Below are 27,691 nucleotides of genomic sequence, written 5' to 3' on the forward strand. Positions count from 1 at the left end.
GTGTAGAATAAAAAACATTATCAGAATTGCTGGTTTTTGATTACCTTGCTTGCCAAAAAAAATTTAATTAAAGGTGATCAAAAAATTGCATGTGCCCCAAAATGGTACCAATGAAAATGACAGATTGTCCCTCAACAACAGATTGTTTTGGCACACAGCTCCGGTGAAGAAAAAATAAAAAAGTTCTGGCTCTCAGAATATGGAGATGCAAAATATGCGAGTGTTCCAAAAACGGATAAGATCACCATTTATCAGTGCGACACTGGCCACATATCTATGAATTCTTATTTATTTACCACATTATCATACCCTCTTATTATACCCTGATGTACTCTGCCCAGCTTAAATATGCCCCCAAAATATAAACTGTATTAGCAGAAAAACCCCAAACAGAACTACCACCAAGCAAAATTGCGCTCAGAAGCCAAATGACGCTCCCTTCCTTCTGAGCCCTACAGCGTGCTCAAACAGCAGTTTACGACCACATATATAAAATCGCCATGCCCGGGAGAACCCGCTTAACAGTTTGAGGTATTTGTCTTCAGTGGCACGAACTGGGCACAACATATTGTGCACTAAAATGGCATATCAGTGGAAAATTGGAAAATGTACATTTACACTTTCACGGCCTAATTCCAATAAATTCTGCAAAAAACCTGTCAGTCAAAATTCTAACTATACCCCTAGAACAGTTCCTTGAGGGGTGTAGTTTCCAAAATGGTCAAAATGGGGTGTTTGCACTATCCTGGGCATTGCAAACACGACAAGGCACTGAAAACCATTCCAGCTAAATCTGCTCTCCAAAATCCAAATGACATTCCTTCTCTTCTGATCCCTGCCGTGGGTCCATACAGCAGTTTATTACCACATATAGGGTATTGACGTAATCGGGAGAAATTTCTTTACAAATGTCAGGGTGTTTTTTCTCCTTTATTCCTTGTGAAAAGTACAAATTTCTACGATCTTTCAGAAAAACAGTTGATTTTGATTTTTACAGACTAATTCCAATAAGTTTAGCAAAAAACCTGTGGGGTCAAAATGCTAACTATTCCCCTGGGTAAAATTTCTTGAAGGGTGTAGTTTCCAAAATGGGTTCACTTTTGGGTGGTTTCCACTGTTTTGGTACCACAAGACATCTTAAAACCTGACATGGTGCCTAAACTATATTCTAAAAAAAAAGGAGGCACTAGTAAAATCTTCTGTATTACAGATTTTTTTTATTATCAGTGAATTTTGGCAAAAAAAAATATGAAAATTTAATTTCTGTGAAACACCTAAGGGGTTAAAAAAATTCTGAATTCAGTTTTGAATACTTTGAGGGGTGCAGTTTTTAAAATTTATAGGGGCTTTCTAATATATAAGGCCCTCAAAGCCACTTCATAACTGAACTGGTCTCTGAAAAAATTGCCTTTGGAAATTTTCTTGAAAATGTGAGAAATTGCTGCTAAAGTTAGAAACCTAGTAATGTCCTAGAAAATAAAAGGACTTTTAAAAAAAGATGCCAACATAAGGTAGACATATGGTAAATGTTAACTAGTAACTATTGTGAGGTATTAATATCTGTCTTACAAGCAAATAAATGTAAATTTAGAAAAATGCTTATTTTCGCAAATTTTCTTTGAATTATGGTATTTTTCACAAATAAACACTGAATATATCGACCAAATTTTACCACTAACATAAAGTACAATGTGTCACGAGAAAACAATCTCAGAATCGCTTGGATACATAAAAACATTCTAAAGTTATTACCACATAAATTGACACGTCAGATTTAAAAAAATTGGCTGTGTCCTTAAGGCCAAAACAGGCTGTGTCCTTAAGGAGTTAAAGTCCATGCTTGCCTTTATTGAATTTGTAGCATATAAACAAAAAAAACACCTTGCCCGCCTGGGCACTAACTAAGCAGCGGGTATCCTCATCTATTATAAACCATGAGTACAGTGTTTCTTGGATCGGGCTTTCCACCCTTTCCTTCTGCACTTGCTGCAGAGTTTTTATAGCTCAGTTACGACCCCAATAGCTTCACCAGTAGCTTCACAACTGATTTTGGTTGGGTAAAACCATGTACCATGTGTGGAGCAGCAAGGGAATGCTAAGTTCCACTACCAAACTTACCTGCCATTCTATAGAAATCCAGTCCTGGAAAACAGACTTAGGCCCCATGCACACGACCGTAAAACCGTGGACCGTACTACAGTCCACGGTTTTACGGACATATTCAGTTCTATTGGGCAGGAACACCTTTCCATATCGCTATAGAGGGGTGTCCGTGCCATAGAACCATGCCGGGAATTATGGAGCATGTCCTATTTTTCGTATTTTACGGGCCGTGCTCCCATACTTTGTATGCGGATGGCCATGAGCAGCCGGCCATGCCCGCAATCGCGATCCGTGATTATGGTCACAGCCATGTGCATGGGGCCTTAACAAAAGCTTCAGCAAACTAAGTTTTGCTGAGGAACAAAACTTACCTGGATTGCTCATCTCACCCATCTTAACCAGCTAGCTGAAAAACACACCCCATCGAGTACTTTCCCAGACTTAGGCTTACAGAACAATCGCTTAAAAAAATAAGGACACACAATGAAAAGGTTTCTTTTTATTTTTAACATATAAGGGCCCTTCAATCTTTGAACTTTGATCAAACAGAATATAAAGAGGATGTAATTGAACAGAGCACCCGCCGTATATATACGGCACTGTCGGCAAATAGTTCTTGCAAACCGCAGTACAGTTACATCACGGTAATGGTGTGGGCTTAGAAGCTGAGCCTGCACCATCACCAGTGGGTGTCAGCTGTATATTACAGCTGACACTATGCTGTAACGGCCGGGATTGGAGTTAGACATTTAGCCCTTTAAGTGGTTTGTAACTCATCAGCCGATGGTTGCTATGGCAACCGGAGGCCTAACAATAGACTTCAGGTCTGCCATGGAAGCCTATTAAGCCCTGACAGAGCTTTAAAACATAAAAAATTATAGAAATTATTTCTCTCTCTCATTGTATCGTCCCGCCGCAGAATAAAGTTAACATTTCATTTATGTGCACGGCGAATGCTGAAAAAAAACGAAAAATAAACAATTCCAGAATTGCCGTTTTTTGGTCACCTCCTCTTCCAAAACACATCCTGATGTGCAGGGCAGAGGGGAACATTCCTTCAGTTTCTAGAGGTGGTTATCAAGACACTAATATTTGGGAACAGGGAAGGGGAGGGCGAAAGCACATAAAGTGGAAGCGAGGGCACCCATAATATACCAGAGCAACACTTTGCTAGAAAGGTGCATAGTGTGTTCCAAAAGGGGGATAAGCATGAATACCATTTATTAGTGTAACACTTCTCTGTGCATAAATTATTGCTTCAAAGTGCATTATTCATTATTATACCACTGTATTATGCCCTGATGTACTCCGCACAGCTTACATATGCCCCCACATTATAAACTGAAATACTAGTAAAACCCCAAACAAAACTACTACCAAGCAAAATCCAAGTAGCCAAATAGTGCACCCTCCCCTGTAAGCCCTGCAGTGTGTCCAAACAGCAGTTTACATCCACATAAATGGCATTATCATACCAGAAATTATTTGCTTAAAAATGTATGGAGTATGTGTCTCCAGTGGCACAAGCTGAGCACTGCATATTGTGCACTGAAATGGCATATCAGTGGAAAAACTGCAAATTTCGCTTTGCACCATCCACTGCACATTAATTTCTAGAAAACTAAGTGGGGTCTAAACGCTCACTTCACCATTTGATAATTGCCTTTAGGCTGTAGTTTCCAAAATGGGGTTACTTTTATTATTTGACATCAGAGCCTCTGCAATTGTGAACCAATGCTGTGTAAGACCCCATGCACACAACCATATTTTTTCCCTCCCGTAAATACTGGCCGTAAATACGGGTCATTTGTCACACGTTTTTAACCCGTATTTAACCCGTATTTACGGAACCGTGCACGTAAATACGGGTTCGTTGTCATCCGTATTCCACCCGTATTTACGGACCTGTAAAAAAAGGGGGCCTGGAAATGATGTCACAATCATGTCCAAACCCCTTAAAAGTGTCACATGATCGCTCGGATGCCATTTTCTCTGCTTCTCTTTATTCAAAAACTGAAATTCTCTGACATCACCTAGCAACGCTCCCGTAATTACGGGTGCACACACACGTAGCCACCCGTAATTACGGGAGCCCCATAGACTTCTATGGGCCTGCCCGTGCCGCAAAATAGGACATGTTCTATATTTTTTTAATGACCAGGCACCTTCCCGTACGCAAAATAGAAGTCTATGGGCCCGTAATTTGGCCTCAAATGCGCATGGTACTCTTTCACTCCTGAGCCCTGTCGTGTGTCCAGGCAAAAGATTAGGGCCACAGGTAGGGTGTTTCGAAAACCAGGAAACACAGCATAATCATTGGAGAGTTGTCTTTTCACATTCGCACAAATTGGGTACAACATATTTGGCACTGAAATGGCATATCTATAGAAAATTAAGATTTTCACTCTGCAACTTCCACTGCGTAGTAATTTACACCTGTGGGGTCAACATGCTCACTGTACCACTGGATGAATGCCTTGATGACCACATATGGGTTATTGCCGTACTTGGGAGAAATTGATATAGAAATATTGGAGTGCTTTTTTTCCTTTATTCCTTGCTAAAATAAAAATGTTTTTAACTAAAACAACATCTTAATAAATCAAGCACAGTAGAATGAAGTCGGCACCACTCTCAATCTTCACAGCATGGAACAGGCAGATAGATGCAAGTGGAGTCAGGGTTTCCTCATTTAAGCAAACTTCGGGCGGTGCTCAGCATAAAAACAGACAGTCTTGTAGTATAATATAGATGAAAGAAATGAAAATGCGGCACTCACCCGTTTGCAAATCTTTTTAACTTTATTGTGTCACCTTGGCGAGGATAAAAGCATTACAGGGAGGACAGCTAGTTGTAGGTTACAGCCTGTTTCGTGCTGGAGATTGCGCTTCTTCTGAGGTCAGAAGAAGCGCAATCTCCAGCGCGAAACAGGCTGTAACCTACAACTAGCTGTCCTCCCTGTAATGCTTTTATCCTCGCCAAGGTGACACAATAAAGTTAAAAAGATTTGCAAACGGGTGAGTGCCGCATTTTCATTTCTTTCATCTATATTATAAAACAACATCTTATCATACAATTTAACTTTTTTCACGACCCAATTCAAATCAATTCAGCAAAAACCATGTTAGGTCAAAATGCCCCCTACACCTCTAAATAAATTCCTTATGGGGTGTAGTTTCCAAAATTGAGTCAATTCTTGAGGGTTTCCACTGTGCTGGTACCTCAGGGGCTTTGCAAATGTAACATGGTGCCCAGTAACCAGTACAGCAGAATCTGAACTTCAAATGCCAAATGGCGCTCCTTCCCTTCTGAGTCCTGCCGTGTGTCCAAAGAGCAGTTTATGACCACATATGCTGTATTGCCGTACTCGGGACATAATGCTTTACAAATGTTGGGGGATTTTCCTTCTTTATTTCTTGTGGAAATGAAACATTTTGTGGTACATCTTACTAGAAAATAAAACATTTTTCATTTTTACAGCCTATTTCTAATAAAATCTATGAATTCCTTAGGGGAGTGAAGTTTCCGTAATGGGGTCTTTTTGAGGGTGTTTCTTATGTTTTGGCACCTCAATGCCTCTGCAAACCTATAGTGGTGTCTAGAAAACATTCCAATAAAAAGAAGGCCCCAAAATTCACAAGGTGCACAAGGTATTACCCTGATCTTGCAGTTTTCAGACTGACACACAGGAGTGTGTCAGTCTGAAAACTGCAGAATCAGAGTAATAAATATTGAGTTGTGTTTCTCTGTTAACACTTGCTGTGTTACAGAAAAAAATGATGTAAAAAATAAAATATCTGCACAAAAATGACTTTTTCAAATTTAACCTTAACTTTGCTGTGAAACACCCAATGGAAGGAATGAGGTGAGAAAAAATAAGGAAAATCTTGGCAGTCCATGACTGGGCCAGGGTCAGGCCACAATTGAATCCAAAGGCTGGAATAATCAGATTTGATGCAAAAAAAGCCTTTGATAGCGTGGCCTGGCCCTGGCTCAACTCGGTGCTTATAAAAAACTGCATTACTGGCAATTTTTTTAATATGATACAAGCAATATATCATTCTCCTACAGCTCATATATCTATTCCAGGGCTTCCCTACGCCTAGTTTTAAACTATCAGGAGGAACTAGACAGGGATGTCCGTTATCTCCCCTACTGTTTAATTTGTGTATAGAACCTATAGCCAGATTTATCATACAAAATGATAATATATAGGGAATTAAAATAACTACGAAGTTAAAGTGACAATGTACATAACTTATATAAAGATCTTCAGAGGGCTATGAATATTCTTAACATATATAGCCCCTTATCAGTCTTAAAAATGAACTATGAAAAAACAGAGGTACTGTTTCTTGATCAAGAACAAAATATTAGCGACCATCCGGAAGTTCAGAAACAGGGATTAAAAATGGCCAAACAAGAAATAAAATATTTAGGAGTTAGGATGGGACAAACCAAAGAATTTATCTACAAGAATAATATACAGACATTATTACCGAAAAATCTTTGCGAATATGGAAGGACTTGCCTTTCTCTCTGTTTGGAAGAATGTCACTAGTGAAAATGGTACTCTTTCCGAAAATTCTATATATATTCCAAATGATACCTTTTATAATAAAAAACAAATAATTAAAATAATTAGAAGCAGCTTTTCTTTGATTTATCTGTAGAGGGAAAATACATACAATGTCTCTAGATAGACATCAAGCTTCAAAGCAGGGAGGGGGCATATCCTTCCGAAACCTGAAAAATACTATTGGGAATGTATCATGAGATATCGTATTGAGTGGATTAGAAAGAGCTCAAATTCAGTTGATAGCGAGCTAGAGGTGGCTTTTTTTTCACCGTTTCCTCTGAGCTCAATTGTTCTGGCACGTAATGCTGACATACCAGTAACGCAGAAGAGTACGATGCTATTTAGTGATAGATGGAAGGTTTGGGGCAAGTGTACCCCAATATTTGGAATTTCACCCCACATTACTAGGTTTTCCATAATAGGACAACACCCTGCATTAGTGACTACTATACCCAATAGAGGAATTTTAAAATGGCAACAATGTGGGTTGAAATCTATAATTCAAGTGTTCCATCAAGAAAATTGAATGATTTGCACTTTTCGTGAAATGTTAGATTAATTTTCAATCTCAAATAAAGATTATTTATATTTTTACCAGTGGAGACACTTAATGTGTCAGCTTTGTAGAGACCATCCCAATCTCTGGAATCCATCAGATTTCTATAAAATAATACAAAATACAGGAGGTAAAACCTCAATATCTCGTATCTATCAAATATTACATACCACTACTAGTATAAATTTTAAGGAGTTAATATCTAACTATTTTGAAAAACTCTCCCAGATATTAAAACATCATCAGTCGAAATTCAAGAAAAAATCTGTAAGGGTTGGAAGAATACCAACATAGCGGTAAAATCTGAGACATTAAGAGAACTTCAATGGAAGATACGTTTTAGAGTTTATACTGCTTTTAATGTGGGGTTCGAACTGAAGAAAACTGAGTTGTCAAAATTCTGACATTAACAAAGTCCAACTGACGCATGTCCAAAGTGCTTACTTCTCAAAGCTGGACTATGGCATTCTTTGTGGAAGTGTCCACAGATTCAGATCTTTTGGAATCAAGTAATCTAATTTATTAATACTGTAGTAGACAAACCCTTAGCGATGAATCTGTGGACTCTCGTCTTTAACGCTGATTTAGAGTCAAATGAAATAGAAATAAAGAGAAATATTATGCTACTAATATTGACAGCGAAGAAGACACCGACATATATAGACACGCACATACTGGAACATATATACCATACATACATAAAGACAAATATTTAGACATACTGGCAAATATACATACACACATTCTGGAATATATACATACAGGTAAAAATATAGACGTACAGACAGATATATACACACACACACACACACACACAACACACACACACACACAGGCAGATAAATACACAGACTGGGACATATACAATTACATAAAAGGCACATTCACATACAGACCCATATATACCCAGTACAGATAATGCAGATTTCATGTGCAGTCCTATGTAACACCACAGATAACACACAGTAATAACTGAGTACATATAATGTAGAAGATGTTACCTGCAGTCGTATGTAACACCACAGATAACACAGTGATAACTCTCTGAGTACAGATAATGTAGTAAATGTAAGAGACATAAACACATGCAGAGACATACACACACACGCACGCACGCACACACTCACACACACGCACACACACACGCACGCACGCACACACACACATACACACACACACACACACACACTCTAACAAATACACATACAAACACAGAGACACATACTGTATACCCACTACACACACATATACACACAAACACACATAGACACTCACCATGTATCCTTGCTGACAGGATCACAGGTTTCTTGCAGGACGGGCTGTGGGGGAGCTTCCTCCTCTGCTTCTCGGCTGTTATTTACTCCGTGTGTGTAACAGCAGAGCACAGAGTAGAGACAGAGCCCAGTGGCCTTCCCTACATACTGGTAGGGTGCAGCACGGGTGTGGACCAGTCCAGTCACTTGACCTGAGTCGTCTGTCCTCATGTCACTGACGTGAGGTCAGGTGACAGGTCAGGTGACTGGAATGGTCCACTCCCTGGCTGTCACAGACCCTAGTCAGACCGCCGCTGCGTGATTTCCTGGCTCTTCTTAAAGCAGAGATCAGCTGCTCTGCGGCGCCCCCTTCCCTACCACCTAGTTGCGCCCGAGCCACATGCCCCGCCCCCCCTAGCTACGCCCCTGTACAGAGGATCAGACAAGATGATAGTATTACCGGTCTAAATATCGCTCAATTTACCCATAAGACAGCTGCATTTGCAGATGATGTTTTACTACTAGTAACTAATCCCACTACCTCCCTCAAAAATATCACACAAGCATTCACAGAATTTGGTCCAATATCAAATTTTAAAATAAACTTCAGCAAATCGGAAATTTCTCAACATATCGGTAAAATCACAATCCCTTGTGGAACTTAACTCCTTCCCACCACAGCCACTTTTGGACCAAATGACAGAGCTTCATTTTTTAAATCTGATATGCGTTACTATATGTGGTAATAACTTTGGAATGCTTTTACCTATCCAAGCAATTCTGAGAATGTTTTCTCATGACATATTGTACTCTATGTCGATATGGTCGATAAATTCAATATTTTTTTGTGAACAATACCAAAATGTAGGGAAAATTAGCAATTAGCATTTTTATAAATTCAAATGTATTTGCCTGTAAGACAGATAGTTATACCACACAAAATAGTTACTAGTTAACAATTCCGATATGTCTACTTTATGTTGGTATCGTTTTTTTAACATTCTTTTGTTTTTCTAGGACGTTACAAGGCTTATAAGTTTAGTACACACATTTTCAAGAAAATTTCAAAAGCCTATTTTTTTAAGGAACAATTCAGTTCTGAAGTGGCTTTGAGGGCCTTATATATTAAGAACCCCCACAAATCACCCCATTTTAAAAACTGTACTTCTTAAAGTATTCAAAACAGCATTTAGAAAGTTTCTTTACCTGTTAGGCGTTTCACGGGAATTAGAGCGGAAGGGAAATTTTCAATTATTTTATTTTTTTTAAATTCCATTTTAATCAATTTTTCCTGTAATACTGAAGGTTTTACCAGAGAAACACAACTGAACATTTATTGCCCTGATTCTACAGTTTTTAGAGATATCCCACATGTGGCCCTAGTGGGCCACGGGCCTGAAACAAAGGCCCCAGAAGCAAAGGAGCACCTAGTGGATTTTAGGGCCTTCTTTTTCTTAGATTATATTTCAGGCACCTTGTCAGGTTAGAAGAGCTCTTGTGGTGCCAAAACAAAGAAAACACCCCCAAAAGACCCCATTTTGGGAACTACACCTCTTGAGGAATTCATCTAGGGGTGTAGTGAGCATTTTGACCCCACAGGTGTTTCATAGATTTCATTAGAATTGGGCAGTGAAAATGAAAAATTACATTATTTTCCAAAAAGATGTATATTTACCTCAAAATGTAATTTTTTTTACAACAAATAAATGAGGAAAACTTACCCCAAGCGGCAGAACTCAGAAGGGAAGGCATGCCATTTAGCTTTTGGAATGCAGATTTTGCTGGATTGATTTCCAAATGCAACATGTCACATTTGTAAGTGTAACGTCTATGGCCACGGCCCGTCGTTCGGTCGTTAACCTCGACGGCCGTGGCCATGGACAGCTTACCTTCCTGCAGCGTCGTCCCCCAGTCAGGCGCCGGCACTCACTTCCGGATTCTGAGTGTCTCTGGCGAGCGCGTGCACGGCCTTAAGGGGCCAGTGCGCGCGTTTTTGCAGCAAATCTGCAATCTAGCCCAGGTTGACCTGGGCTATAAAAAGGGCTCTGCCCTCTTGCCCTTTGCCAGAGCGTTATTAGTTTTCCATTGTTCGTCTTGCTTATGGTCTCCCAGTGTCTTCCAGCCTCCCAGTATACCTTGCTCCTGTATCCCGTATCCTGTTTCCGTGCTGCCTAGTGCTATTGCCGTGCTGTGCTACTTGCCGTGCTGTGCTACAGCCTACGCTGACCTGCTACGCCTCACCGGACGACTTCCCGCCGCCTGGCCCTGGATGTGCCCGCCTCGCCACTGCCTACGGTTGCCTCAGGTACTCTCGCTGAACTATCGAACTGTGTACTTACCGGTTTGGCAAGCTGACTTCCCGCTACGCGGTACGGCCCAGTGGGTTCACACCTCACATCGTAACAGTACGCTCTGGCCATGGACCCCGCTGGCCAATTCAAGGGCTTGACACCCTCCCAAGCCATGCAGGCGGATCTGCTGGATCTCCGAGCTAGGCAGGACCAGCACCTCGTGGCCGTGGACTCTATGGTGCAGCAGCTAGGGACGCTAGTTGCCTCTATTCCTGCTTCTATGCAAGTTCCTCAAGCCGACCCTCCTGTTACTCCTCCTGACAGTTCCTGTACGGATCCTCGGTTCTCGCAGCCATTGCCCTCTCGGTTCGATGGAGACGCCAGTGCTTGTCGGGGGTTTCTGAACCAATGCCACTTTCATTTTACCCTGCAATCTCGGGCATTTCCGTTAGATGGAGCCAAGATCGCATTTATCATCTCATTCCTGACCGGAAAGGCTCTGGCATGGGCTAATCCTATCTGGGAACGTCAGGGACCGGAGACCCGAGACTTACAGGAGTTCGCACGAATATTCCGAACCGTTTTTGAGGAGCTTGGGCGAGTGTCATCAGCCGCCACCGCCATCTTCAACCTTCGCCAAGAGGACACCTCCGTGGGCGAGTATACTATTCAGTTCCGGACTCTGGCAGGAGAGCTATCCTGGAACAATGAGGCATTTGTGGCATCCTATTGGCATGGCCTGTCGCCCGAGATCAAGGATGAACTGGCTGCTCGAGACCTGCATTCTGCTTTGGACGACTTGATTCTGCTTGCCACTCGGGTTGACATAAGGCTGAGGGAAAGATCCCATGAGGTTTGTCAGAAGCGCCAGCACCCTAGACTGGCGCCCAACTTTCAGCAACCCCTCTTGCCTGCTTCTATTGCTTTGCCCGAGGTTCCGATGCAAATAGACCGACTAAAATTATCGGTTCAGGAGAAACAGCGCAGGCGCACCTCTGGACTTTGCTTATATTGCGGCCTTGCTGGCCACATCGTGCGTCTGTGCCCTCACAAGCCAAAAAACCCCAGCGCCTAGGTCTGGTTGGAGAGACAAGCCTGAGCGTCAACACATTAAAGCAAGAACTCTCCTCCAAACTATTCATCCCTGTAACCATCATTGCTGGCGAGAGGTCCCATCAGGTCCCCGCATATCTGGACTCCGGCTCTGCAGCCAACTTCATCTGCCAGGATCTTGTGGATCTCCTCAAGTTGCCCACTATTACGCTTGAAAGGCTGCTGATCGTTGCCTCGGTGGATGGACTGCCATTACCGGACCCTGTTGTGTCCGTAACCAAGGCGTTGAGACTCCAAGTGGAGCCATGCTGAACTCATCTCCCTGTTCGTCCTGTCCAAGGCCGTCAACCCCGTGCTGCTGGGTTTGCCTTGGCTTCGTCTGCACGCCTCCGTCCTGGATTGGAACTCTGGAGAGGTTCTCCAGTGGGACCCGAAGTGTCTTGACCGCTGTCTGAGTCACATCCAGTTGCCACAGCCTGCTCCTCTTCAGTCGTTGGCAGGTTTGCCTCCCTGTTTCTCCATGTTCGGTGATGTCTTCAATAAAAAGGAGGCCGAGACCTTGCCGCCACACCGGGCATATGACTGCCCGATCTACCTGGTTCCGGAATCATCTCCTCCTCGTGGTAGAGTGTACCCTCTCTCCTTGCCAGAGTCCCAGTCCATGTCGGCTTACATTAAGGAGAACCTGGAGAGGGGTTTCATTCATAAATCTTCATCCCCGGCCAGAGCAAGGTTCTTCTTTGTTAAAAAGAAAGATGGATCATTACGACCTTGCATTGACTACCGAGGCCTAAACCAGATCACGGTGAAGAACACGTACCCTCTGCCTTTAATTTCTGAACTGTTTGATCGCATACGGGGGGCGAAAAAAATGTCTAAACTGGACCTGCGGGGGGCTTATAATCTGATTCGGATTCGTCGAGGTGACGAATGGAAGACTGCCTTTAATACTCGTGATGGGCATTACGAATAATTAGTTACGCCCTTCGGCCTGTGTAACTCCCCCGCAGTATTTCAAGAATTTGTCAATTACATTTTTCGTGATCTCCTTCATGTTTGTGTTGTGATGTATCTCGATGACATTCTGATTTTTCCCCAGATCCAGTAACTTATCAAAGTCATGTCCGCCAGGTGTTGCTCTGTCTAAGAGAGAATCGACTTCACGCCAAGTTGGAGAAGTGTGTGTTTCAGAAGAAGTCTCTATCCTTCCTGGGCTATATTATCTCAGATCAGGTCCTCAAGATGGACCCCCAGAAGGTAAAGGCCGTCCTGGAGAGGCCACGCCCCCAAGGCTTAAGGGCCATACAACGCTTCCAAGGATTCGCCAACTTCCACCGACTCTTCATCCCCAACTTCCCATCTTTGACAGAACCTATCTCCACCCTCACTAAGAAAGGTATGAATGCCAAGATGTGGACCACAGAGGGTGAAGCCGCATTTGAATCCTTAAAGAAAGCCTTCACATCTGCCTCCTATCTGCACCATCCGGATGTATCCTTACAGTTTTCGTTAGAGGTGGACGCTTCCTCAGTGGGTGCTGGTGCACTGTTGTTCCAGAAAAGATCGAAAGGCAAGGCTGTGGTATGTGGCTAGTATTCCAAGCTGTTTTCTTCCGCAGAGCGTAACTACTTGATTGGGGACAAGGAGTTACTGGCCATCAAACTGGCTCTGCAGGAGTGGAGACACCTACTGGAAGGCGCGTTCATCCTATCTTGATCTTCACGGATCACAAGAATTTGACCTGCCTACAGACGGCCCAGCGGTTGAATCCTCGTCAAGCCAGGTGGTCGTTGCTCTTTGCTCGGTTCCGGTTCGAACTCCACTACCGTCCCGCCGACAAGAATGTGAGGGCCGATGCCTTGTCTAGATCTTTTGAGATCGAAGATGCCATGGAATCTCCACAGAATATCATTGACCCATCCTGCATCTTCTCTGTGAATCCCCTGCAAGTTAGAGACATTCCTCCGGGTAGAACTTTTGTGCGTCTGGTTGACCGAGGAAGAATTCTTCGCTGGGGTCACAGTTCTAAGCTGGCAGGTCACGCGGGTGCTCGTAAGACCCAAGATCTAATCACCCGTCAGTTCTGGTGGCCCACGCTGCCCAAAGATGTCATGGACTTTGTCTCCTCTTGCACAGTCTGTGCAGCAAATAAAGTTGCTCACTCCAGACCTGCTGGTCTGCTCCAACCACTGCCTGTGCCCGTTGCCCCATGGCAACATGTCGCTATGGACTTTGTCATGGATCTTCCTACTTCTGCGAGTTGCAGTGTGATCTGCGTGGTGGTGGATCGATTTTCCAAGATGGCTCACTTCATTCTGTTGACCTCTCTGCCGTATGCTACGCGATTGGCTGACCTCTTCATACAGGACATCTTTCGTCTGCACGGCTTGCCCCTGCATATTGTCTCGGACAGAGGTGTACAGTTCACCTCGAAGTTTTGGAGAGCACTCTGCGGGCTCCTTGGTGTGAAATTGGACTTCTCTTCGGCCTATCATCCCCAGTCCAATGGGCAAGTTGAGAGAGTTAACCAGATTATGGAGAACTACCTATGTCACTTTGTGTCCAGGCGCCATGATGATTGGGTGCAGTTGCTCCCATGGGCAGAGTTCTCCTATAACAACCACACCAGTGAGTCGACAACCTCCAGTCCATTTTTCATCGTCTACGGCCAACATCCTCGTATACCTCTTCCTGTTTCTACAATGTCCCAGGTGCCTGCAGCCGATTCCACCTTCAAGGACTTTCTACAGATATGGCAACAGATACAAACCAATAAAATACCAACAGACAGAATTCAATACAAAATAGTGCTCAAAGAGCTAATAAACTGTAAAGCATCGTTGCTGACTATATTGTATGCACTATATTGGATCCTGAGTGAAAACCAAGATATACTTGGTGCATCGATCAACAATTAACATGAGAATAAACCAAGAAAATATGATCGACTTCAGCACACAGTTTTTGAAAAATTGTACAAATTTTTATTAAATAACAGACATGAGACAATTAAAAAATAGACCAGGGGATGAGTCACACAACAATAAGACGTCAAAATCAGTAAAAAACCAGGTATGTATATAGTGTCACCGTGTATATGTTAGTTTATAACAGCAGAAGTGAAACAGGCATATGATAAGATCGAGAAATAATATTCAATTGAGATCAGGGCTGATTAGGGCCAAGTAAGTCCAAAGACGACAAGAATATAGTCATAATAAAATGTGGTACTGATAATGGGAACGAAATCTATATAAGAGCAAAAAGGTAAGTACGGATCCCAAATATATAGCAGTACCATATCTCAGATAAATTTAAAGCAAAAGGAATGTAGTCTAAGGAAATACAGCACTGTTAAAGATAACGATCACTATGTAACACACAGAGGGTAAGTACGAATCGCAAATATACAGCGATCCCATAACTCAGTTCGATTTGAGGTCAATGGATGATCAAGAATAATAAGCACGGTCAAACAGCAACTGCTGAACAGGACAAAAGATAGAGAACATACCGGTGGACATGATGTAAGAGGAGACGTCTGAACCCCTGACAACCAGTCTCATCTGGATTTATTATTTTACCCGAGGGAGATAGACACTCTCTCGGGTTCTTGGTATAGTGAGAATTTTTTGTTTTGTTGTGGGTTGTTCTTTTACAAATTTTAAATGAGCAAATTCTGAATGGGGCTGGTCAGTAAAAAAAAAAAAAAAATTGTTATGGCCAATAAGGGAGACAGAAAAGGTGGCTAAAGAATAAATGAATAAAAAATCCAAAGAGGTGTGATATATTTTGAAACAGTGTTTCATGCACAGGCCAGACATTGTGGGACACGTCTCACATTAATATGTGGTGTCCTTACGAATGCCTCGCTTGTCGCAAACACTGCATTTTTTGGGGGCTTCTGTTTTTTTTCAGTGCGGGGGGGATTTCTGTGGGGAAATGCTGTCTTTGAATTATGCTGCTGACAGAAGAACCAGATGAACTACCCTCCCTTTCCTGGTCAGCTAATATGAGGGCCTTCATGACTTTTTACTGAAATTGCAGGAACGTATCCCTTTTGCCAGCATATCTGCAGAGGACAAACTGCGTTGTATAAAGCCATTTGTGTAAGATGCTACCATACCTTTGTCTTGCGCATGGTGCTGTATGGTTTTATTACCTGATCAGACAGGTCAACTCTACCCATATATTTGTTGTACTCCTGTACCCAAAATGGTTTGGGGACTTGGATGGTGGATCCGCGTACAGGGACAAGGCTGCAGCTGCTGTCATGAATGATGGTCAGTATAAGGACGTCCCTTTTATCCTTATATTTCAGGAGCAGCAGATCGCCGCTGCAGACAGCTCTGCTATCTCCTAATTTTGGTATCTGACTCAGCAAAGTTTTGGGGAGGGCCTTCTGATTTGTGCGGATTGTTCCGCACGCCAAGGTGGTTCTGGACGAGAGAACTTTTAGCAATTGGACGCTGTTGTAAAAGTTGTCCAGATATAAATTATATTCTTTGCCGAGAAAAGGATGAACAAGATCCCATATGGTCTTTCCAATAATTCCTAGGAAGGGGGGGGGGCATACTGGGGGATCTATATGGGAGATTTTCCCCTCATAAACTCTAAAAGAGTAGGTGTAACCGGTGGCACTTTCACATAATTTGTTAATTTTTATGCCGTACTGGGCTGTTTCATTGGGTAGATACTGCCTGAAGTGAAGTCTGCCCTTGAAGCTTACCAATGACTCATCCACCGAAATGTTTTGTTGGGGGGTATAAACTTGGGAAAAACTTTGGGAGTAGTGGGCAATTAATGGTCTTCTTTTAGAGAGCCTATCAACATTTGGGTCCTGTGGGAGTGGGCAGTGACTATTGTTATTGTAATTCAGGAACTTTAGTATGGCTTCGAATCATATACTTGTCATTACCGTGTGGTAAAGGGGGGTGTTGTATAAAATATCAGGGGATCAATAGTCTTTAATGCTTGGCTTTTTTACAAGACCAAAGCTTAAAAATAAGCCCCAAAACTTCCGCAATTCCATTGCGTTTGTGGGAGTCCAATTTTGGCCTTTCCCATAGAAAGAGTTGGGGTTCTGGGAGATAAACTGATCCGCATAGATTTTGGTCTGCTGGACCATTAAATCTAAAAGAGCGCCAAAAAAACAAATTTTCAAATAATCAATGGGGCTGATACTTGTAGTGTCAATTTGAATGCCTGAGGGGGCTGTAAATTCAGGCAACTGGGGGGGTATAATTGTCCGCAGCTACCCATGTCAGTCCAGGCAGAGCAGGACCTACGGCTCTTCTACGCTGACAGGGGATGGGGGGTGCAGACTCTGAGTCACTGGATACGGATGAAGATGAGAGCATGAACTGCACTTCACCTTCACTCGCGCTGTCCGTATCAGAACACATCATTTGATATGCTTCTTTGGCTGAGAAGACTCTTTTGGCCATATTGAATAATTGACTACAAAGTGCAGCTACTAACTAAAAATAAATTTTTTTGTAACTTTTTTTTTTGCTTCTTTTTAAAACTTTTTTTTAACAAAGAATAAACACCGCTACTCCCATCTGAGCAATGAGAACAGACCGGCGACCAGCGACCCGGCTGTATTCGATGAGTAAGGGTACCCTACCTACTAGGGGAAAAAATAAATGAGACGTGGCCTTGCTACCTAACAGGGAACTCGGGCAGTGTGCAATCTAGGGACACAGCAGGGTGATGGCGACCAGGTACTGCGACAGGGGATCGCTGGGCACGGATCACAGCATGGCAGAAGGTGACTGAAATGATATATTATATATTTGACAACCAGTCAGCACCAAAGTTGGTGATCACTGGTCAGTGGGCACAAAAGAGGCAGAAAAGGGGCAGATTTTGATTTTGTTTTTTTAACACTCTTCACAGTCTTCTCACTGGCTTCCGACTCTGACAAGATCTCTGACAGAAATTAGCTTGTCAGAGCCGGAGATACCGGCAAAACAAGCCTCCTGCGCTGCGATTGGCTAGTACTGACTGCCCAAGCACAGTGCCTGCCGGCACAGGACCAATTTGATTGGTCCTGTGCCATGAGTCCTGCTTGGCAGCTGTCTCTGACAGTTGCGATCAGGATGCTGTCACTGTGTCTATTGACACGGTGACAGGTTAACCCCTTAAGGACACGGCCAATTTTGGCCTTGAGGACAGAGCAATTTTTTTTACATTTCCCTCTTTGCATCCCGACGCTCATAACGCTTTTATTTTTTGTACGACGTAGTTGTATGAGACTTTGTTTTTTGCGGGACGAGTTGTACTTTATGTACGTACCATTTCTTTGGTACAAATACATTATCGTCTAATTTCTATAAATTTTTAATTAGATTAAAATGCAGAAAAAAAGCAGTTGCGCAGCAGTTTTAATATTTATTTTTTTACACCATACACCGATCATCATAAATAATGTTATACATGTGTTGTACAGGTTGTTACGGTCGTGGCGATACCAAATATGTCTATATTATTTTATGTTTTGGGACTTATATTTTAAAAAGTTTATTTATTATAAAAAATGTGTGTTTCTGTGTATTTTATTTACTTTTTATTTATTTATTTACCATTATTTATTTTTTACATTCATTTAACTTTTTTTTTTAATCCCATAAAGGGATTTATCATTTTGATTTTGAATTTGTAACTGCAATGTACTGGCATAGATCTATATGCCAGTACATTAGCCTGTGTACTGATTGTACACAGGCAGTTGTTAGGGCATACCTCAGTATGCCCTAACAACAGGAAATATGTTCAGACAGCCCTGGGGTCCTTCACTGGACCCTGGGTTGTCTGGCCATACGAGTTGTGGGCTTTGATCGTGTCACAGTTACTTTCTGTGACGCGATCAATGTGCAGTCCCCTCTCTTTGAACGCCGCAATCAGCTGTCATCGCGGCGTTCAAAGGGTTAACAGCGGAGAGAAGATGTTTCTCTCCTCTCCGCTGTCAGAGCGGGGCCGTGGCTGTTTATTACAGCCATTGCCCCGCTCTCGATCGCACACACAGAGACGGCAGAGACTGCTGTCACACACGACGAGTATGCTCGTCCTAATGCGCGAAGTGCTCGCCGCTCAGGACGAGCATACTCGTCCTGTGTCGGCAACCAGTTAAAGCTTGGGCGTAATGCCCTATTGCAGGAAATCACATTGAATCTGGACGTACAGTCACTCCCATTCTCGGGAAGGGGTTAAACAAAACTCACCATATAGATGGCCTTCTACCTCGATCAAATATCTCAGCATTATGGTATCTAGCAATCCCTCTCTCCTATATAAGCTTAAATATATCCCTATGCTGAATTCAATTAAAAAAGACCTAGATTCTCTAAAGCTCCCCTTCATGTCTTGGATAGGGTGGAAGCACCTTCTTAAGACTTTCACTGTTCCTAAACTACATTATTTTTTACAGACCCTTCCGATATGGCTACCTAGATCGTTCTTCCTAAGTATTCATAAATTGTTCTCTATTTTTCTATGGAGTAGGAAAAGACATAAACAGATTCAGTTGATTAATTTCCCCAAAATGGGAGGTTTGGGATTGTCTGATATCTACACATGCTACAGCAACCTTCACACCCCACGCTATATACAGAGTTAAAACATATATTGATGTCTGGGTAAGAAAGGTTTGCACTCTGGAATATTCATAAGAGATCGCCTCTCTAACACTTCTCCAGTGTCTTGCTAAGGGTATGTGCACACACACTAATTACGTCCGTAATTGACGGACGTATTTCGGCCGCAAGTCCCGGACCGAACACAGTGCAAGGAGCCGGGCTCCTAGCATCATACTTATGTACGATGCTAGGAGTCCCTGCCTCGCTGCAGGACAACTGTCCCGTACTGTAAACATGATTATACTACGGGACAGTTGTCCTGCAGCAAGGCAGGGACTCCTAGCGTCGTACATAAGTATGATGCTAGAAGCCCCGCTCCTTGCACTGTATTCGGTCCGGGACTTGCGGCCGAAATACGTCCGTCAATTACGGACGTAATTAGTGTGTGTGCACATACCCTTAAAGGTATGGTTTTAGTGTGGTAAGACTTAACTGCAAAACTAGATCTCCTGAACTCTCCCTCTGTCCATAAGCCAATTAGCCTTATACCCTGCCATTTGTACAAATGTGGAAAAACACAACCGGACCCTTGGAACATCCGCTGTATACAAACACACCTATGAATTTGGTCTCCTTGGACAGACCGATCAAATCACCAACCTACACAAATATTATTCCTCAATGATATCATTACGCATCACACTTCCTCAATGTATTACTAGAATGGGTTATTTTATTTTACTTTATCGCACTTCTATTGTACCTTTTTACAATTTGGATGTCATTTTACAATTTCTTTACTGAGCGAACTACAAATTTGCTAAATTTCTCCCAGTTCTCTTGCAATTCTCAATTATATTTGTAGTTGTTATAGATTATATTTGATCTCGATTTTATTCTTTCAACTATATATTACCTATACTTTGTAATATACATTGGCAACTTACATGTATAGACTGGACACTTGTTCTCCTTCCCCTTTTTCCCCTACATCCCAAGACCCCACTTTACCTTGTATATTTTGTATTCACATTCTTACTCAATATGCTGTTTACCAACAATGTGAATATATTACTGCACTTGTTTTTTACACTACGGTATATTTGCATTACCATTTTGACTATAGACATATTGTGTCAGATTTATATAATGTAACTCTATATGTAAGGTGACTTTATATGTTTACATGTTTCTGTCTTTTCAATAAAAACAGTTTTGAAATAAATAAATCATACCAATATACCAGATTATATATTACCTGTATATTGTTACTGAACACAACTCTCTATTATGAGACCAATATTACCAATAATAACACAATATAAGGTCCAAATAATACCGCCACACCATAACCACATAGAGACTGAATAATACCACTATACTGTTACTGAATAATACCGTCACACCATAACCACATATTGACTGAATAATACCCCCTGATTGTTACTGAACAATACTGCCACACCATAACCATTGACTGAATAATACTGCTATACTGTTACTGAATAATACCACCACACCATAACCCCATAGTGACTGAATAATACCATCATACTATTACTGAATAATACCACCACACCATAACCCCATAGTGACTGAATAATACCATCATACTGTTACTGAATAATACCACTGCACCATAACCCCATAGTGACTGAATAATACACCGTTATTGAATAATACCGCCACACCATAACCACATAGGGACTGAATTATACCCCAGTACTGTTACTAAATAATACCCCCACAACTTAACCAGTGACAGAATAATACCCCCATACTTTTACTGAATAATGCCTTCATACCATAACCACATAGTGACTGAATAATACCCCTATACTGTTACTGAATAAAAATCACTATACAAAGACCAATATTACTACCATGTAGTGACCATATAGTCGTGGATTCCAGTTATACACAGGAGCTCTGCAGATGATATAAGTGACTACAGCAAATTGATGTCCAGTGACTCACAGGTGGTTTCCGCCATAGACCACTGTGACAACTTGTTCCAGCCACGACTCGTCTTCGTAGAATTTGACACGCAGAGATGTTGGTTTCTCACTTTTCCAGCACCCTCCACACCGATACCCCATCCTCTAAACAAACTCGTTATCCACAGTGCCTCAGACAGTAATAATGATACCTGAAATGCTCGACACAATAAAAGAGCCCCATCAGTAAATGTGCCCCCACAGTAATAATGCCTCCTTTGTGTCCACTGTAGATAGTGCCACACACAGCTCCCCATGTAGATAGCGCCACAGTCCTCCCCCTTTGTATATATTGCCACACAGCCCCCCCTTAGTAGGCAGTGTCACACAGCCCCCCTTCTATATAGTGTCACACAGCTCCGTCCCTTGTATATAGTGCCACACAGCCCCCCTTGTATATAGTGCCACATGTCCCCCCTCCCTTGTATTTAGTGCCACACACCCCCCAGTAGATAGTGCCACACAGCACTCCCCATTGTAAATTGTGCCATACCTCACCACTGGTAGATAGTACCACACAGACATCCCTTGTATATAGTGCCACACAGCTCCCACCTGTGTATAGTGCCACACAGCTCCCCCTTGTGTATTGTGCCACACAGCCCTCCCTTGTATATAGTGCACACAACCCCTGTTGTATATAGTGCCACAGAGCCCTCCCCTTGTATGTAGTGCCACACAGACCCCTTCCCTTGTGTATAGTGCCACAGAGCCCCCACTTGTATAAAGTGCCACACAGTCCCCCCCTTGTATACAGTGCCACACAGCCCCCTCCCTTGTATATTGTGCCACACAGTGCACCTCTCTTGTATATAGTGCACACAGCCCCACTAGTATATAGTGCCACAAAGCCCCGCTTGTATAAAGTGCCACACAGCCCCCTTTCCTTTGTATATAGTGCCACACAGCCCCCCACCCTTGTATATAGTGCCACATAGTGCCCCTCCCTTCTATATAGTGCTACACAGCCCCCCTTGTATAAAGTGCCACACAGCCCCCCTTGTATATAGTGCCACACAGCCCCATCCGCTGTATATAGTGCCACATAGTGCCCCTCCCTTGTATATAGTGCTACACAGCAATCTCCCCTGTATATTGCCAAACAATCCCCAACAAAAAAAATATTGTACATACCTTGCCTCATTCCTGTGACGGACAGAGCGCTGCACAGCCTCCGGATGGGACACTTGCGCAGACCAGCGTGATGCAGTGAGGTCATCACGCCTGCCTGCGCATGGGGTCTTCACAGTGCCTTATAGGCTGCAGGCCTAACGGTATTCATTTTTATATTGAATATTTAGTGTATTCATGAATGTATATAATATTCGATTGTCCTGAGGATGCAGATACAAGTGAATGTGGCTGTCGTTAGCACCAGGGCCCCCCCAGTGCTCAGGCATGAGGACAGTTTGCCAAGTCCCCCCCTAACACCGGCTCTGCACCCAAGAGTTCTTAAAGAACTTAGTTCAGTTATTTCTGTCCCCCTCTCAATAATATTTAGAGATTTTCTAATGACTTTTATAGTGCCAGCGACTCGCGCAGGACAAATGTGGGGACAATTTTCAAAACAGGCAAAAAGCATTCTTTACCATTCGAACTGTGAATCTGTGGAATAGCCTACCTCAGGAGCTGGTCACAGCAGTAACAATAAATGACTTAACCCCTTCAGGACCATTTTTTGCTTTTACATTTTCGTTTTTCACTCCCTGCCTTCCAAGAGCCATAACTTTTTAAATTTTCCATTAATGGAGTAGTGTTGAGGCTTATTTTTTTGGGGGGGAGGAGTTGTAGTTTATATTGGCATTTTTTAAATTACTATATAATGTACTGGAAAACTGAAAAAAAAACAACTTTCTGGGGTGGAATTGGAAAAAACGAATTCCTCCATAGTTTTTTAGGTTTCGTTTTTATGGATTTCACCGTGCAGGAAAAATAACAACTCACCTTTATTTTGAGGCTCAGTACGATTACAGTGATAGCAAATTTATATAGGTTTTGTTTACATTTTACTACTTTCACAAAGTAAGAGCTATTTTTTAAAACAAAAATAATTGTTTCACCACCAATTTATTTTGTTTATCGATTGGGCGTTGTGAGGGCTTATTTTTTGAGAGACGAGCTGTAGTTTTTATTGGTGCCATCTTTTGGTACATACAGTACAACTTTTTGATTACTTTTTATTACAAAATTTTTGACAGTTAAGGTGACCAAAAAATAGCGATTACAGTGTTTTAAATGTTTACTTTTTGGGGCAGAGTGGTACCTGTCTTTTCTACATTTTACCTTCCTCTGGATCAATACGAGTAAAATGAAGTTCTATAGTTTACCCATATCCCTTCCTTTTCTGCTATCCCTTGGTTGAACTTGACGGACATATGTATTTTTTCAATCATACTAACTGTAGAACCAGATTAAGTAGACTATAGGCCCTGGGCTGTTGCCCAAGCTTGGGTCCCCCCTTTCCACCACCGCCCTGCCACACCATGTCTATAGTGAACACCACCTTTCTGTGTGAGCATTGACAAATGAGTGTTACGATTCCCCTTGTCAAAGGGCTGCGTCCCTACATACTGACAGTCTCCAACCATCGCTGATAGTATCACACTGTGTAGGATAGATCCTCCTGACAATGGGAATGGTAACACGCATTTGTCTATTAGTCCTGGAAACACAAAGATTTTATGTGGAATACAAGGATTTCCTATAACAGACTTGTCAGGAAAGGGGACAGATCCTCTATAGATTCAGTGACTCATAAGTGATGTCTTCTCTGATGGGAGTCATTCTCTTTTCCATCTGACACAGACCAGTATGGCGACTTCTGATGATTGCAGAGTTTTCTGATGAGAAATCTTTGCCCCTCGACTCTGCAGCCATTTTCAGCATCTATAGCAACACAGAAATTCAGAAACTAAGCTCCCTAAACAGTTTTATACCCCAGACCAAACCCCTAAACAAATGAAGACCCCAGGTCCATACATGAACTCAGAGTAACTAAAAGTTTAAAAATCATTTGTCGTGTCATAGTGATATGTCAGATATACACCATACGCACCACACACTATATACACTATACACATGCTATATAGACTTACACTATATACACTATACGCACACCACACATTTTAGAGACAAACGCTATACACATATCACACACTATATAGACTTACACTATATACACTATACATACACCACACACTATATAGACTATACACACACACACCACACACTATATAGACTTACACTATATATACACTATACACACAATATAGACTTACACTATATATACACTATACACACTATATAGACTTACACTATATATACACACTATATACACACACTATATACACTATACACACACTATATGCACTACACACTATATGCACCATACACAGTGTGTGTATAGACTATACACGCACACTATATGCACTATACACACACACACACACACACACTAAATGCACTATACATATGGACACACTATATGAACTATACACACACTATATGCACTTCACACACTATATTCACTATACACACTATATACACTACACACACACACACACACACACACAATATATGCACTATACACACATTATACACACAGACACACTATATGCACACTATATGCCCTATACAGACACACACACACACACACACACACACACACTATATTCACTATACACACACAATATGCATTATACACAGACTATATACACTATACTCACTATATGCACTATACACACACGATATACACTATGCACACACCCTATATACACTATATATACACATTTTATACACTATACACACACATTATATGCACTATACACACACACTATATACAATATGCACACATACACAATATATATATACACACTATACACACACACTGTATACACTATACACACACTATATGCACTAAACACACACTATATATACACACTATATACACTTTACACACACACACACACACACTATATGCACTATACACGCACCCTATATACATTATACACACATTATATATACACACTATATACACTATACACACACTATATGCACTATACACACACATATTATATGCACTGTACACACACTATACACACAGACACACTATATGCACACTATATGCACTACACACAAACTATATGCACTATACACACACACACACACACACACACACACACACACACACACACTATATGCACTATACACATACTATATACACACACTATACAAACACACTATATGCACTATACACACACTATATGTACTAGACACACACTATATACACTATGCACACACACACACACGCACAATAAACATACACTATATACACTATACACACACACACACTCTATATATATATATATATATACATACACACTATACACACACACACTATATAAACTATACACACATTATATGCACTATACACGCACTATATATACACTATATATACACTATATACACACACACTATATGCACTATACACACACTATATACACTATACACACACACTATATATACACACTAGACACACACTATATACACTATACACACACTATATGCACTATACACACACTATATACACTATATATACACACACACTATATGCACTATGCACACACACACACAAACACACACACAAACACAGTGACCAGCCCATTTTAGGCCCTAATAACCAAGCTATTTTATTCGTTTTTCTATAGTCGCATTCAAAGAGCTATAACTTTTATATTTTTCGTCTACATAGCTGTATGAGGACTTGTTTTTTGCGGGATTAGTTGTACTTTTTAATAGCACCATTTTAGGGTACATATAATTTTTTTTATTAACTTTTATTTACTTTTTTTGGGGGGATTATAAAAAAAAACCTGAAATTCCACCATAGTTCTATGCGTTTTAAATTGACGCCGTTCACTGTGCAGCATAAATAACATGTTACCTTTATTCTATGGGTCGGTACGATTACGGCGATACCACATATGTAGAGGTTTTTTATGTTTTACGACTTTTGCACAATAAAAACACTTTTGAATTAAAATTATTTGTTTTTGCATCGTTGCGTTCCAAAAGCTGTAACTTTTTTATTTTTCCATCAATGTAGTAATTTTTTGGGCTTGATTTTTGCGGGACGAGACATAGTTTTGATTGGTACTGTTTTGGGGTGCATGGGACTTATTGATTAATTTTTATTATGACTTTTTTGGGGGGCAATGGAAAAAAATTGCAATTTCGCCATTGTTTTTTGCGTTTTTTTTTACGGTGTTCACCTTGCGGTTTAAATTACATATTAGCTTTATTAATTGAGTTATTACGGTCGCGGCGATACCATATATGTGTATTTTTATTTATTTTTTACACTTTTACTAAATAAAACCACTATTTATGGAATAAAATGGTTTGATGTAATTTTTTTACTGTAAATTTTATTATTAATCTTTATTTCACATTTATGACTTATTTTATTAGTCCCACTAGGGGACTTTACTACGCGATCTTCAGATGGCTGCTATAATGCTTTGGTATACTTTGTATACCAGAGCATTATTGCCTGTCAGTGTAAATCTGACAGCCAATCTGTTAGGACGTGCCTTCAGCGCGTCCTAATAGGCATATGTCCAGGGCAGACCTGGGGGCTTTTATCAAGACCCCGGCTGCCATGACACCACATCGGAGACCCGCGATTGCATTTGCGGGCCGCCGGTGGGTGACAGGGGGAGCTCACTCCCTCTGTAAACAAGTTAAATGCCGCGGTCGCTATTGACGGCGGCATTTAACAGGTTAAACGGCTGCGATCTAAGTAAACTTCGATCATGGGTGTTGGAGCAGGAGCCCAGCTGTCACCAGACAGCAGAGCCCCGGCTCCAGCCTGCACGGGACACCCGTGCAGGACATAGACTAGGCCACCGTGAAAAGGCGATGGCCTAGCCTAAGGCCCCTTAGTGACCAACGTGAAAAGGCGTATTGGTGGTCACTAAGGGGTTAATGTTTTTAAAGTAGTTTGTTGAAACTCATTAGTGTGTTGATAAATTGACTGGACTGTATAGATGTTTAGTAAAGATGTTGTATGTAATCTTTACTTATGAAATGTATATGTATAATTGATGTCCTGGTATCAGTCACTAAGTAAGGTTATAATTGATCATTCTTTACAATGGTTGTGGTGTTGTCAGGTATTGTGGCATATTTACAGAGAAGCTTTGTTTGAAGTAATTATCTTATAATTAGCCAATAGTGCCATTAGTGCATCGAAACACAATAACATTAAAACTTAAGGAA

Source organism: Rhinoderma darwinii, chromosome 3 (genome assembly GCF_050947455.1).
Source record: "Rhinoderma darwinii isolate aRhiDar2 chromosome 3, aRhiDar2.hap1, whole genome shotgun sequence".
Taxonomy (NCBI): Eukaryota; Metazoa; Chordata; class Amphibia; order Anura; family Rhinodermatidae; genus Rhinoderma; species Rhinoderma darwinii.